This window comes from Lepisosteus platostomus, chromosome 6 (genome assembly GCF_059453375.1).
Source record: "Lepisosteus platostomus isolate fLepPlt1 chromosome 6, fLepPlt1.hap1, whole genome shotgun sequence".
Classification (NCBI taxonomy): domain Eukaryota; kingdom Metazoa; phylum Chordata; class Actinopteri; order Semionotiformes; family Lepisosteidae; genus Lepisosteus; species Lepisosteus platostomus.
In genome coordinates, this window is record NC_142616.1 from 13,527,574 (window position 1) to 13,543,024 (window position 15,451).

Genomic DNA, 15,451 nt, shown 5'->3' on the forward strand with positions numbered 1-15,451 from the left:
CGGCCACAGAGCAGTTCGGGAGCCTGAGGCTCCGCTCGCTATGCAGACATTAAATATCCAGTCAGATCCCATCTCAGGCATTTTCACAGCCTAGTTTTCAGGGTCTGACTAAATCGCTCGACCAAGCCGGCAGTGTCTGGGTGGTCATGTGATGTCTTTAATCCCCCAATTCCCAAGAAGGTATACACATGTCCTAACAATGTTGAAGTGAAGTTCGGCCCCTGGTCTGTTATAATAAGCTCATTCATGATCTGCTGGGTCTTAATTGTGTTTAAGGGGAAGGCTGTGGGACACTGGGTCACATAATCATGAATGACCTCAGCGTATCGATTCCCTGTTCTGCTCCTCTCCAGAGGCTGACGCTGGGCCCCGCTCTGTGAGAGGATGACCAGCAGAGGAGCGAGCAGGGCCCTGTCACCATGCTTGATGTTGCCTGTGCGCTGGCGCTCTGGACATGTCTGACAGGACTTATTGATGTCATTGCACCAGCCTGGACAGTAAAATCGTGTGGCAGTTTGAGCCCGGGTTGTTATCTGGCCCATATCCCCTGCCCGGGTACGCCATGGGGAGAGTACGCAGTGCGCCTCTCCCCGCAGGTGAGCTCTTCCTCCTGTTGAGCTCAGGCACAGCGCCGGCATCCTCCCTGGATCTCAGCCTCTCTCCCTGCTCCGTGCCTTGTCCTCTCTTTAGGGTGGTGCAGGTCATCTGCACAGGGAAAGGGAGTGGCTCCAGACTGTTTCTCTCTTTCCAGGAGCTGGTGCTTGCCCCAAGACCTGGTGGTGCCATGTGCTTGAGGGCTTCTATCTGATCATCTGGATGATTCTGCCAGAATAGGTGAACCTTGCTCGAGGATCACTGGGCCTGGTGAGCTCTCCGTCATGTGCCCGTGGCCAGACTAGAGCTCTGTCCACCGACTTTAACAGCAGTGTCTGCCTCAGAGTTCCCCCTCATCTCCATGAATGCCATGAAGCCACTCCTGTCAGGGGAACCGCACCCAGGCTGTTATCAGGTCTGCTCTGATCAGCGACTGTGCCCTGCCAGTCTAAAGTCCGCAGTTGTCCCCGGGATGATATAGTCCCTTGAGTCAGATGACTCAGGTGTGTGACGTACTGTACCCGAGTATCTTCACTGCAGGGACGGGACACTGGGGCCTTTCATGTTCCTTCTGTCTGCACTGTAACACACAGGCACTGCTGCCTTGCTTTCAGGGGCCTCTCATCTGCAGGGCCCTGCCCATTCCCTCGAGACTCTACCCAGCCAGAGAGCGACGGGCTCTGAGCTCTGTACGCTCACATCCAGACCTTTCCTCCTCACAGCCAGGTGAGTCCTGCCACTTGCTCAGAGGAGACGGGGCTCTGCTCTTCAATCCAGATCTTCACATCCTGTGGCAGCACACACAGGACCTGCTCCAGGACGAAGGCATCTTCAGTCTCCTCTTCTGATCATAACTGTGGCTGCAGCACTTGTTCTAGACAGAAGGAGCCGCTCAGAGTGAGTGTTAGCTGAACTTCTCTCTGACCATTGAAGAGTGACAGGTGGCTCTTGGGGTGTGTTAGATATTAGTGAAATGATGGCTTCATTCACACTGTCTGTTTCACTATTGTAATTCTTTAAATTCACTTAATAGGGAATATTAATATGGAATCATGTAACTAAAATAAAAAAAATTGGTACTGTGGCTAAAATATAAAATATATCTAAATGTAAATGTAGCTAAAAACCAAAAGTATAATAACTTATCTGAGTGTCATTAACAACACTGTTACAAACTGGGTCACAAAACTGGTGAGAATCACAAATTAATTGAGCGGCTTAGTCAATAAGTAAAGTAATTATTCAGATCCCCAACTTGAAAGTGATTCTCCAGAATATACCCAAGAGGCTGGTATAATTAGAGGCACGTGAATTCTTTTTTCTAGCAAACTGTCCTGGAAAGAGTAATAATCCAGGTACACCTGGTTAAACAAATATCTCTTAATGATAACAATACAAACACTACACTACACACAACAACACATACAACACACAAGTTACTCTATGTACAGTACTTACAGACAAGGCTTTTCAGAGGCCTAACATCCTAAAAACCCCAGACGTCTATTAATCCTGCTCCTTCAAGAGCAGAGGAGCCACACAGCACAGCAGCTCTGGACAGGGAGGAGCTCCCCTGAGTCTCTGTCCTGAAGTGAGAGAGACCTGCAGAGCTGCACCCTGTCGCTGGGAAGAGCTGCTGCCCTGTTTCCTCTTCATGAAGACATGAGCACCTGCTGGACTGGAGCCCTGGCCCTGTGTGAGGAGGACTGAGCTGCGGTGTGTCTGACTGGCAGAGGAGGGAAAGGACAGAGGGAATAAAGAGCTCAGGGAGGGAAAGGCTGGAGCTGGAGCTGGACTCTCTCTCCTGCAGCTTCAGCTCTGACACTGCAGGCTCCTTCACTACAATAGAGAGCAGAGCTGCTGTGCTGAGGACTGGGACAGGCCTGGACAGCAGGCAGCCTGTTCCTCTGTGCTGGAGGAGTGTGCTGAGGATTTAGGGACGGGAGGAACTGTTGAAGAGACACTGTAAGTGCTGCTCTTGCAGGAAGTTGTGTTACGACAGACGCTGGAGAGTTAACTTTCAGTTTCGTTTCTGATTCAGACTTCAGTTTCCTGAGTCCTGTTCTGCCCAGATTAAGCTCCCAGTGACTCTCCCAGTCAGTCCAGTCTGGGGTTTCCTGTACTGCAGTATTCTAGTTTCAGTCCAGGTGTGTCTGTGTACCAGTATCTCCAGGTGAGTTTCTTCAGGTGTTTTTCTGCTCTTGTCTGTAGTTTGTGTGTATCTACTGTGTGAGTAAATGCCGGTATATACTGTAATTGTGAAGAAGGGCTGTGTTATTGCTCTGGTCACCCAGCCTGTGTGGCCCTGCATTGTGTAACTTGATGGTGTATTTGTTGTAAATTTATAGATATGTGTTTTGTGTTTAATGTGTTACCTGTTGTGGATCCACTAACTTCTTGTCTTGCTATGTTGGGTCAGGTGACAGAAAAAATGCCTGATCCTGTCAGGCAGTACCCGGTTGGTGCAGAATATTTAGCCTAGCCTAGATGAGGGGACAGAGAGTTTTGTTTGTTCTGCTGTATTGTTTTCTGGAGTTACACACCTGTATTACTTTTTGCTGTTTGTGTTGTATTGAGATGGTGCTGATCCTCTCCTCTGATCGACTCTGTTTCTGCTCAGGAATGGCCTCACCCAGCAGTGTCCTGTCTGAAGAGCAGTTCCTGTGCTCTATCTGTCTGGACACATTCACCAGCCCAGTGTCCACTCCATGTGGACACAACTACTGTCTGGCCTGTATTGGAGGATACTGGGACAGCAGTGATGTGTGTCAGTGTCCAATGTGTAAGGAGACATTTCCTATAAGACCTGATCTCCGTGTGAACAGAAGCCTGGCAGAAATCACTGAGCAGTTCAAGAGGACCAGAGTCAGCAGTGATGAAGGACTTTGTGCTAAACCTGGAGAAGTGTCCTGTGATATCTGCACTGGGAGAAAAATCAAGGCTGTGAAATCCTGTCTGGTCTGTTTGGCCTCTTACTGTGAGACTCACATGGAGCCTCATCTGAGAGTCACAACATTGAAGAAGCACAGACTGATTGAGCCTGTGAAGAGCCTTGAGGACAGGCTGTGTGAGAAGCATGAGAGACTCCTGGAGCTGTTCTGCAGAACTGACCAGACCTGTGTTTGTGTGCTGTGTACTGAGACTGACCACAGGACACACAGCACTGTCCCTGCAGAGACAGAGTGGACAAAGAAGCAGGTGACCTTTCTTATTTCTCTCTGATAACTTGTACTAATTACTACCACTTTATACATACAGTGTATGACAATCCCAACATTCCCTCACTGAGCTCACACAGAATGACCCGAATAGACATTAATTTCATATTGACCAGTCCAGTGTCAGTGTGAGTGTCTCTTGTCCAGTCCAGTGTCAGTGTGAGAGTCTCTTGTCCAGTCCAGTGTCAGTGTGAGAGTCTGTTGACCAGCTCAGTGTCAGTGTGAGCCTCTTTTGACCAGCCCAGTGTATGAGCACCAGTAGCAGTGAATTCAGTGCCTCTGTTCCCCTGTTTATCCACAGACTCAGCTGAGGAAGACTGAGGCAGAAGTACAACAGATGATCCAGGAGAGACTGAAGAAGGTGGAGGAGATCAAACAGGCAGTGGAGCTCAGCAAAGTGAGTCCTGTCAATCCTTCTGAGTGGGGTACTGCAGGGCTCAGTGCTGGGGTCACTGCTCTCTGCACAGAGAGAGGACACTTAGGAAGACTGGGAAGATACTGTAATGTCATTGTCCATTTAAATGATGTTTGTGTCTCGATATCAGTTTCCCGCCAGAAGAGGGCACCTCAGTCACAGGTCTGTACCTCAGTCAGCAGGGGAAGGTGTAAACCATCTAGAATTAGATAACCAATCAGACACCTCCGTGAAGCTGGCCCCCTTACAGAGAGCACAAACGATGAAACCCACCTCATTCGTTAGTGCCATGTTTGCGCTGTTAAAAGTAGTTTGTGCTGCTTTCGTTTCCGAGAGATTGTGCCTTGTTTTTCGGGTGATCACGTGACCATGTCTGGTGACTTTCACCTCCAGTGACCCCGTCTGCCCAGTTCAAGTGCCCTGTTACTGGTGCGAGAGGAACAATTCTGCAGTTGTGTTTCTCTGTTTGCTGGAGTGGGAGGCGGCGGTGGACTCATCCTGAAACTCATCCTGAAACTCGGTTCACACCATGCCCCTTCTCTCAATGACTGACTTGATTTCGTGTGATCTTCTCTGTTCTCCTGCAGGTTTTGTCTTCACACCTTTCTTCACCCTTCTGCACTTGGCACTTCCTGAGTGGGCTCTCTGCTCCTCCTGCCTCCTCCCCTCTCCCAGCTTCTGTTCTCCTGTGCTCTTTAATCCTGTCTGCCGTCTTTCTCACACCTGAAGAAGGCTTCACAGACGAAACGTTGTGTTTTTTCTCTTCTCTTTTCAGCCTGGAATAAACCTATTACTTGTTCCTTTACATCTGCAACTGTTCTGATTAGGGTGTGATATCGGTGACAATTTCTAATTTTCCTGATTGCACAAACGCACAGAAGATACTGGTATTAAAACCAAAATCCATTGCCGCCCCCCACCCGGTCACACAGAGAAACACAACTGCAGAACTGTTCCTCTCGCACCAGTAACAGACGCTTGAACTGGGCAGACGGGGTCACGTCACCCGGCATGGTCACGTGATCACCCGACAAACAAGGCGCTATATCTCGGGAACGAGAGCAGCACAAACTCTACTACCTGTATCAACGGCTCAAACGCAGCACTAACGATTGAGGCTGGTCCGGTTCCCCTACGACGTTGTAGGGGGGCTGGACAAGGTCACCCCCTAAAAAAGAAGACTTTATAAATAAGGAACGAGAGCAGCTGGGAAGTTTCTTTCAACGGCTCAAACGCAGCACTAACGAATTGGACCGGTTTGGTTTCCCTTAAGGGGGCTGAGTGGCGTCACGACCGATAAAACAAGGCGCTATATCTCAGAAACAAAAGCAGCACAAACGCAGCACTAACGAATGAGGTGGTTTTCATTGTTTGTGCCGTCTGTAGGAGGGCTGTGCTTACCACCACACCTCCAGCTCATCTGTGATGTGGCCTCTGTAGGCATTAAGAGTTTACTGCTTAGTAGAAGTCTGGGGGGTTTCTGGGTGATTAGGATGTTGGGTCTCTGATACACCTTTTTTGTAAATATTTTAGAGAATAACTTGTGTGTTGCATGTTTTGTTTTGTGTCTAGTGTAGTTTGTGTGTTCTCATTGTAATAAATATTTGTTTACAAGAGGATTATTACTTTCCAGCAAATTTCTGCCAGAGAACAAGGAATTCATGTTATACAGAACAGTTGCGGATCCCAGCCGCTCTGTATATACATGCAAATAATTACTTATTTCTGACATGTCAATATTATTTCATTAATTCCTGTTACCTCATGAAGTCTCCTGGTGTCTCCTCAGAGCTGTGCCCAGAGAGAGATTGTGGACAGTGTGCAGGTCTTCACTGCTCTTCGAAACTCCATTGAGAGGAGCCAGGCTGAGCTCATCGAGCTGATTGAGGAGAAGCAGAGAGCAGCAGAGAGGAGGGCTGAAGGGATCATTAAAGAGCTGGAGCAGGAAATCACTGAGCTAAAGAGGAGAAACACTGAGCTGGAGCAGCTCTCCCACACTGAGGACCACATCCACTTCGTACAGGTCAGCACACACTGTAGAGAGCAGATACAGTGTCTACAGAGAGCAGAGAGTCCTACAGGTCAGCACCCACTGTAGAGAGCAGATACAGTATCTACAGAGAGCAGAGAGTCCTACAGGTCAGCACACACTGTAGAGAGCAGATACAGTATCTACAGAGAGCAGAGAGTCCTACAGGTCAGCACACACTGTAGAGAGCAGATACAGTATCTACAGAGAGCAGAGAGTCCTACAGGTCAGCACACACTGTAGAGAGCAGATACAGTATCTGCAGAGAGCAGAGAGTCCTACAGGTCAGAAATTACTGTAGAGAGCAGATACAGTATCTACAGAGAACAGAGAGTCCTACAGGTCAGCACACACTGTAGAGAGCAGATACAGTATCTACAGAGAGCAGAGAGACCTACAGGTCAGCACACACTGTAGAGAGCAGATACAGAATCTACAGAGAGCAGAGAGTCCTACAGGTCAGAAATTACTGTAGAGAGCAGATACAGTATCTACAGAGAGCAGAGAGTCCTACAGGTCAGCACATACTTTAGAGAGCAGATACAGTATCTACAGAGAGCATAGAGTCCTACAGGTCAGCACACACTGTAGAGAGCAGATACAGTATCTACAGAGAGCAGAGAGTCCTACAGGTCAGCACATACTGTAGAGAGCAGATACAGTATCTACAGAGAGCAGAGAGTCCTACAGGTCAGCACACACTGTAGAGAGCAGATACAGTATCTACAGAGGGCAGAGAGACCTACAGGTCAGCACACACTGTAGAGAGCAGATACAGTATCTACAGAGAGCAGAGAGTCCTACAGGTCAGCACACACTGTAGAGAGCAGATACAGTATCTATAGAGAGCAGAGAGAGCTCACTGTGTGACTCTTAGTGATCTATACTGGGCTCTAGGTTTCAGACTCACAGATGACTTATTGTCTTAGAGGGCTGTGACCCCCCATGACTCTGAGTCTCTCCTGCTGTAGAGTTTCCCCTCCCTGTGCTCCCCTCCACACCCCAAGGACTGGTCTGACATCCCTGTTCACCCTGATCTCTGTCAGGGGGCTGTGAGGAGGGCTGTGTGTCACCTGGAGGACAGACTCAGAGAGGAAGTGGAGAAAGTGCCTGGAGTCAGTGAGTATAACTGTGAGAACACAGCTTGTTTATGAGGTTCAAAACACCTGTCAATGGCACTCAATCAATCTACTATGAAGAATCAGGTTTCTCTCTTCGTGTCTATCTGTGTTATGAACAGGTGTGTCTTCAGTGCTGTCTGTGTAGAGATCAGGTGTATCTTCACTTCTGTCTGTGTAGAGATCAGGTGTGTGAACAGGTGTGTCTCACTGCTGTCTGTGTTGAGATCAGGTGTGCAGCAGGGTGATCTTGTGTGTCAGGGGTGTGTTCAGCTGGAGACAGTGCTGTGTGATGCTGCTCCTCCCACAGTGGAGTTTGAACTGCTCTCTGTCCCTGAGCCTCAGCTCTGCCTCAGTGCTTCACAGTCAGAAGCTCTGGAACAGAGAAAGGGCTCAGACTCCTGTGAGGAGGCTGCTCAGTCACTCCTGTCCTTGTCTTTGTACTGGAGGCAGTGGGAGGTGTGGAGCTGGACTGTGTGATAACAAGCTGGATGAGCTGTCAGTGTCTCTTACAGACCCAGAGCTCCACTGGGCAGACAACACACTCCTGTGTGTTACTGTCCTGCCTGAGAGATCAGCACAGCACTACAACACACAACACTGCACACCTGGAGACCAGACTCCAGCAGGAATGTGCTCTCAGCTCTCTAACATCTTTCTCTCTGTTTGCAGAGTTTGAGAGGCTTCGCAAACATGCAGGTGAGTCTGTTGTCACTGACAGGAACTTGTCATTTACAAAGGTCACAGCAGGGTCACAGGGGTCAATACAGGCTCTTACTCTAACAGGGGGAGATGTTGTAACTCCTGCTTTATACACAGCTGATGTGTTTAATGTTGTGAGCAAAGTCCCTCTGATGGGCTTTGTCCTTATCAGGACTGATGAGGAATTGGACCCCAACACTGTGGCACACAGTGGGGACCCCAACACTGACCCATGTCTTGGGATCCCCAATACACAGATTGAAGACCCCATCACTGTGTCAGGACTGCAGTTCTCTATTCCATCATTGTGAAACAGAGGATTTTAATCCTGTTAAACCTGTAAACTAGAATCTACACTGACAACTAGGAGCCTGCAGACACACAAGACACTGAACACAACAGTCAGACAGGAGCTCGAAATTCACTACTGTGAGAGACTAAGAGGAGAGGAAGGACTTGTTAAGGGAGGAAGAGGGTGAAATGAGAGCAGAGAAGAGGGAGAGAGACAGGATGTCCGTCCCTCTGCTCCTCCAGATAGAGGTGTTACAGTGAAGCAGCCGGTCCCACTGAAGGACACCCACTGCTCTCCAGTCCACACTGGACACAGGCACACAGCCTCAGGCACTGGAGGATGAGCTCTGGAACAGACACCTTTACAGATAGAGTGGTGGGAGACTGGAACAGGCTGTCTAGAGTGTCTGCCCCAGTCCTTCTGGTGGGCGGCAGTGAGCTGTGTAGCAGGTGTCAGATTGAAGCAGTAACCCATCACTCTGGGGATGTACTGGAGTCTCCCAGTCTTATGGATCCCTAAACACTGGCACACCTCCCTGAAGACAGCTGACTCTGAGCTCCTCCCCTGGTCAGTATGCAGCTCCTCTCGTGAACATGCAGCAGGGTGTGTGGTTTCTCTCAGCACAGCTGAGCTCCTGGCTCAAGTACAGACGCCATCACTGCTGGTATCTGTGTCTGGGTTGAATGGGCTCTCTGGGTCCAGCTGGGCCAACACTGGAGACTCTGCAAGGACAGCTCTTGCTGTTCAAAAGCACATTGACAATCTTCACCTCAGAGGGAAGATGCTGCATTGTATGTCAGAAATATAAGGAGCTCAGCAACGTCAGCAAACTAGGGGTCAAACCAGCAGTAGTAGAAGGCCGGTCCAATGAAACCCCTCACATCTGAACTGACCGGGGGGCTGGCCAGGAGTTTACTGTGGCTCCTCTTCAGGGGCTGTGGAGACCCTTCTGGCTCAGAAGTCTCTTGCTGTAGGAGATTCATGTCTTCAGTGAGTCTTGAGACCTGTCCTCCTCATGAGGTCCCTGACCTTTCTTCACTTGTCCAGGACCTGGAGAATGAGGGTCATCCAGGCACACCGGGCACTCTGACCTGGGCACGCCACTGAGCTCCCTTCCCATCAGCCGCTCAGAGCTGGCTGGGCAGGGCACAGTCCAGAAGGCTGGAGCGTGTGTTGCCACAGCCCCTGACCTCTGGAGAAGGCAGTCTCTGGCCTGACCTCTGGGGCACCTCAACTTGCCGGTAGCTGCTGTACAGGTCCAGAGAGCTGCACCAGCGCTACCCTGAGACATAATCCAGCACCTCGTCAGTGTGGCTCAGGGGACAAGAGTCCTTCTTGGTGACGTTGTTGAGTCCCTGTAGTCTGTACAGACCAGCAGTGAAGCGTCCTTCTGCAGGGGGAGATCAGGGCCTGTCAGAGGGCTCGATCTCCCCTGCTGCAGTCAGACCCCGGACTGCTTCCTCTGCCTCGGCTCTCTTGTGGATGGCCAGGCGGGGGGAGGGATGCAGATGGGTCTTGCTTCGCCAGTGGCGATGGTGCACTGAGGTTCATTTGTACGAGTACAGTCTTCCTCTCTTCCAGCAAACACATCTGCAAACTCTCGTAGCAGAGTCCTTGGTTGTCCCTGCTCTGCCTCACTCAGTCCCTCTTTGCTGCGCTGAGAAAGCTCCTCCACCATTTTGTCTGATTTTGTTGTGGTCTTGAAGGCCGAGCCCCTGTCCTCAGTTTCAGGATGCTGCTCCCTCGCACCGTGGGTCAGTGTCTCCTGGCTCAGGGAGAGTCTCTGGGCTCCCTGCTGTATCTCCATGGTAACTCTGGGCTGCTCTGGAGCTGTTGCACTGGTACCCAGGAGGAGGTGTGGCCCCTCGCTGCTATTAGCTTGAGGGCCACTCGGCATTTCCTGCTGGCACTGCTCTCGAGACGCACGGTTCTGCACAGAGGAGTTCAGTACCAGTGACTCCATCCTCTCACCTGGCCATCCAGGGAAAGCTCTCTTCACTGGTCTGCAGCAGAACTGCCAGGTTCTCTCCTTCTGTAGTCTGTCTGAGCCAGGCGCTGCCTGTAGGAGTTATACTGTACCTGACCATCGTGATCTTCAGCATGAACACACACCTGCAGACTCACACAGGTTAAATCATTCTGTGCAGTAATATCCACAGATGTCCTTCCATCAGCTCTTACAGCCATTCCTGCAGACTGCCTTCATCTAGAACTGACACAAATCATCACTTTTAAAAAGATGGTTATTACAGTATTTGTATTTCTTTAACCTTTACATTTAACTACATAACGCTAATATCTGTTCCCCCAATTTCTGAATATCCCTGCTTTCCCGTAAGAAATACAATTGTAGAGTCACATCACAACAAATAAATCACAAATCTGCTCAATTCACACCCAGATGTGACAAAACACATTTAAGACTCACACTAAATATTTTCTTAATTTCAATTCTCTTCACTCCCTGGGATATCTGAAAAACACTGTCACATACAAAATATTTTACATACAGCTACTAATAAAGATGTACAGTAAATTTCATTGTTAAGAAATTACTTGTATTAATAGACATTAAATACATTAATAGAAACAATAAAATTAGTTTTTAATAAATTACTCTTATGAATAAACACATCAATAAAGTTCATTATTAATAAATGTGATTTAACTGGAAAGCAGTTTTAGTTAAACATTACAATCCTTTTCCAAGTGACGGACACATGACTTCCTGCCGGAGTGCCGGTGTTGTTTCCCCTCTATTCTCCTGTGATCCAGAGCTCCGCCTGTCCCACACTGAGCTGTCTCCCCATGTGAAGAGGCGCTGGGAGTCAGTCCTGTACTCCAGTCACCTCTAGAGGGCAGCAGCTCTCACTCTGGGCTCGTTGCAGTGGAGAGCAGGTTCAGCTCGGAGCTGCGGACTGATTTCAGCGGCCAAGTTCGTTGCTCTTGGTCTGAAGTTGGCGCGCTAGTTTAACACGGAGCTGTGTGCTGACCAGGGGCTGAGCTCCAGTTAGTGCGCTGTGTCAGTTCGTTACAACTGACCCACAATGTCTGTTTTTCAGCTTTACATACGTATTACACTGATTTGTGTGTAACGAACAAGAAAAAAGACACACACAAGCTTTGTCTGTTCTCTTTCGGGTTCCCCTGTCTTGTGTAAAGACAACTTCAGCCTTAATTCAGGTGACAGAGTTAAATACACTGACAGACAGCTCTTAACACACACAAACAACAGATCCTTTTTATTACTGTCCTCAGCAGCGCAGGAGGAGACAAGCTTGCAGTTACTGCCTGTGTGACTCAGGGCCCTGTTATTGTTAATGAAGTGGCAGCAATTTCAGCTTCTAAGAATTTTGTCTTAATGAGACTTTTACAATCTAACTGATAGAGAGGAACCAGAATAACCATGAAAAGACAGTTTGTTTATTTTTCTTCTTGTGAAATAATGTATCCATCAGTATAGAGATGCCCTCAGCCGTGTGATCTACACACAGTGGATCATCAGGTCTCCTTTAGATTTAAAGACACTTTCTCCCACAGGAGCCAGACTCTCGCAGTGTGAGAGCTCTGCACACGCTCACAGCTCATCTCAGCCGGGCTGGGCCTGTCTGTCCTGACCAACCCAGGAGAGCCCATTTCCACAGGTCTGCCTGCCCAGTCTCTCCAGTCATATCAGAACACATCCAGAGCATCTGGACCGGTCCTGTCCACACTGTCATGTCCACTACACACTGGCCGCACAATACTGACACTTTCTGAAGTGTTGTCTTTATTTTTACCTGCTGCACACAAACAAGCACCAGTGACTTCAGACGAGTTCAACCCAAACCAGTGATGTGAACCTGTGACTGCAGGCATCACGAGCAAACTGTGACAGAACAGTGGAGAAGAGGACAACGGGTTTTGTGTGATTAATTAAATAATAAACCAATAAGTTTCATTTTGTCACTGAATGCCCTGGGTGTCTCAGGACAGGCAGGCCCAGTCCAGCTGAAATCAGCAGACTGAACAGAACTGTAGTTTACTGCAGTGAGCTTCCTGTTGGTGTGAATCCTGATACACACTCTAGACACCTGCATCTGTACTTTCATCTGAGAGAGGAGTGAGATAAAAATCATTTCATCCTGTCTGTCTGCTCTCTGATCCACAGCTGATGTGACTCTGGACCCCAATACAGCTCATCCCAATCTCATCCTGTCTGAGGATGGGAAACAAGTGAGACATGGAGACACACGACAGGATCTCCCTGACAATCCAGAGAGATTTGATCCTTGTCCCTGTGTCCTGGGAAAGGATGGGATCACCTCAGGGAGACACTACTGGGAGGTGGAGGTGGGGAAGAAGACTAAGTGGGATTTAGGAGTCGCCAGAGAGTCCATCAACAGGAAGGGGAAGAACATTCTGAGCCCCCAGTATGGTTACTGGACTGTTATACTGAGGAATGGGAATGAGTACAAGGCTTGTGCTGGACCCTCAGTCCTCCTCCCCCTGAGCCAGAAGCCCCAGAAGGTGGGGGTGTATGTGGACTATGAGGGGGGACAGGTCTCCTTTTACAATGTGGACAACAGGTCTCATATCTACACCTTCACTGCCTCCTTCACTGAGAAACTCTTTCCATTCTTCGGCCCTGGTCTTCATCAGGGAGGTAAAAACTCAGCCCCACTGATCATCTGTCCTGTCAGTCACACAGGCTGAATCAGCACATTGTCTGATTCTCTCTCCTGGAATGTAAATAATTTAGTCTTTTTCATTTGAAATTGTTCTTCTGTATCTTGGGTGTTGTTTTCTCCACCCACTGCTGGGCATGTCCACATCTGCTCTCAACGCTACTCGTTCAGTCACCAGAAACAACATCACCTGTGGGAGGGGCTCTCTTGGAAAATAAAATGATTACTGGCTTCTGTCAAACTGTTCTACTTTCTACTTTCAGTCCATGTCATTGCTCTATTCTGTTTGCTCTGCATTAATCACTTCTTTCAGTAAATCAGTAAAATTGAGTCACAGGTGTTTTCTTTATCTCTCACCTGTAAATTCTCCAGATTCATGGCTGACCAGCTGGGTCACCATCAGACACAGACTAACACGTCAGCTGAATGCCAGTCGCTTTCTACATGATGGACATTGCTGCTTCACTGTCATGGCCTGGACTCAGATAGAACTATTTCTGTATTAAATAAACTCTGTCATTCTGAATATTTGACATTTGGTCTTCATCTTCATCTTCATCATGATTTAACGTCAGCAGCTATATCACCCTGAAACTCACCCCTGTCAGCCCCCTGAAGCTCAGCAGGTGTAATCCTGGTCAATACCTGGATTGAAAGCTCCTGGGAAAGCTAAGGCTGCTGCTGGAAGAGGTGTTAGTGGGGCCAGCAGGGGGCGCTCACCCTGTGGTCTGTGTGGGTCCTAATGCCACAGTATAGTGACAGGGACACTAGACTGTAAACAGGCACCATCCTTCGGATGAGAAATAAAACCGAGGTCCTGACTCTCTGTGGTCATTAAAAACCCCAGGGTGTTTTTTAAAAAAGAGTAGGGGTGTTACCCCAGTGTCCTGGCCAAATTTCCCCCTGTCCTTTACAAATCATGGCCTCCTAATAACCCCACTCTCTGAACTGGCTTCATCACTCTGCTCTCCTCCCCACTGAGAGCTGGTGTGTGTGAGCAGACTGGAGTATCATCCAGGTGGGGCTGCACACTGGTGGTGGTGGAGGGGATCCCCATTACCTGTAAAGAGTTTTGAGTGGAGTGTCCAGAAAAGCACTGTATAACTCTAAGGAATTTGATGATGATGATGATGATGTAGATTCCTATGTCATGAATGTGCTTGTGATTTCTGTCATCTAACACAATGTTGAGAATCCCAGGCTCTCTCTGTAGGCTGATCAGCTGTCCAGACCCTGTGATTGGAGGAAGACAGAAAACAGCAGAAACACTTGTATTCTGTCCACTTTGTATCTTTGTAACAGTTGTGTCAATTTCAAGGTGCCTGTCCTGTCCCGGCACTGTAACAGGCGCCTGGTCTGTCTGTCAGTGTCCAGCTGTCTGTGGTCACTTGGCCACCCTACTGGGCTGCTTGTTCCAGAAACCTGCTGCTCTCGGTGTTGAGAGGATTGTCCAGCCCTGGTGCTGGAGGTCATGTCTGTCATCTGAGCTCAGTTAACAATGACCTGCAGCTGCTCTTTACTTCCTGAACTGAGTCAGAACAATCAGAACACCAGCAGACACACTGACCAGCCCCTCCAGGACCAGGACAGGACAGCCCTGCTGCAGACACACTGACCAGCCCCTCCAGGACCAGGACTGGACAGCCCTGCTGCAGACACACTGACCAGCCCTCCAGGACCAGGACTGGACAGCCCTGCTGCAGACACACCGACCAGTTCTCCAGGACCAGGACTGGACAGCCCTGCTGCAGACACACCGACCAGTTCTCCAGGACCAGGACTGGACAGCCCTGCTGCAGACACACTGACCAGCCCCTCCAGGACCAGGACTGGACAGCCCTGCTGCAGACACACTAACCAGCCCCTCCATGACCAGGACTGGACAGCCCTGCTGCAGACACACTGACCAGCCCCTCCGGGAGTGTCTGTGAGCCTGTCCACTCCCGGTCCAGAACTGCTCAGTGTGTCTGCAGCAGGGCTGTCCAGTCCTTACCCTGGAGAGGTCAGTGTTTATGCAGCAGGGCTGTCCAGTCCTGGTCCTGGAGAACTGGTCAGTGTGTCTGCAGCAGGGCTGTCTGGTCCTGGAGGGGCTGGTCAGTATGTCTGCAGCAGGGCTGTCCAGTCCTGGTCCTGGAGGGGCTGGTCAGTGTGTCTGCAGCAGGGCTGTCCAGTCCTGGTCCTGGAGGGGCTGGTCAGTGTGTCTGCAGCAGGACTGTCCAGTCCTGGTCCTGGAGAACTGGTCGGTGTGTCTGCAGCAGGGCTGTCCAGTCCTGGTCCTGGAGAACTGGTCGGTGTTTCTGCAGCAGGGCTGTCCAGTCCTGGTCCTGGAGGGGCTGGTCAGTGTGTCTGCTGGTGTTCTGATTGTTCTGACTCAGTTCAGGAAGTAAAGAGCAGCTGCAGGTCATTGTTAACTGAG

At 49.5% G+C, this 15,451-nt stretch overlaps 1 pseudogene across 1 annotated transcript; it reads left to right on the top strand.

The window, feature by feature from the left end:
• Nucleotides 1–1,951: 1,951 nt before the first annotated feature.
• Nucleotides 1,952–13,561, top strand: LOC148660443 (E3 ubiquitin-protein ligase TRIM39-like; annotated as a pseudogene). Its single transcript, XR_015939778.1, has 6 exons — nt 1,952–2,767; nt 3,215–3,792; nt 4,114–4,209; nt 6,017–6,250; nt 7,228–7,379; nt 12,469–13,561. The product of XR_015939778.1 is annotated as an E3 ubiquitin-protein ligase TRIM39-like (transcript).
• Nucleotides 13,562–15,451: the final 1,890 nt, after the last annotated feature.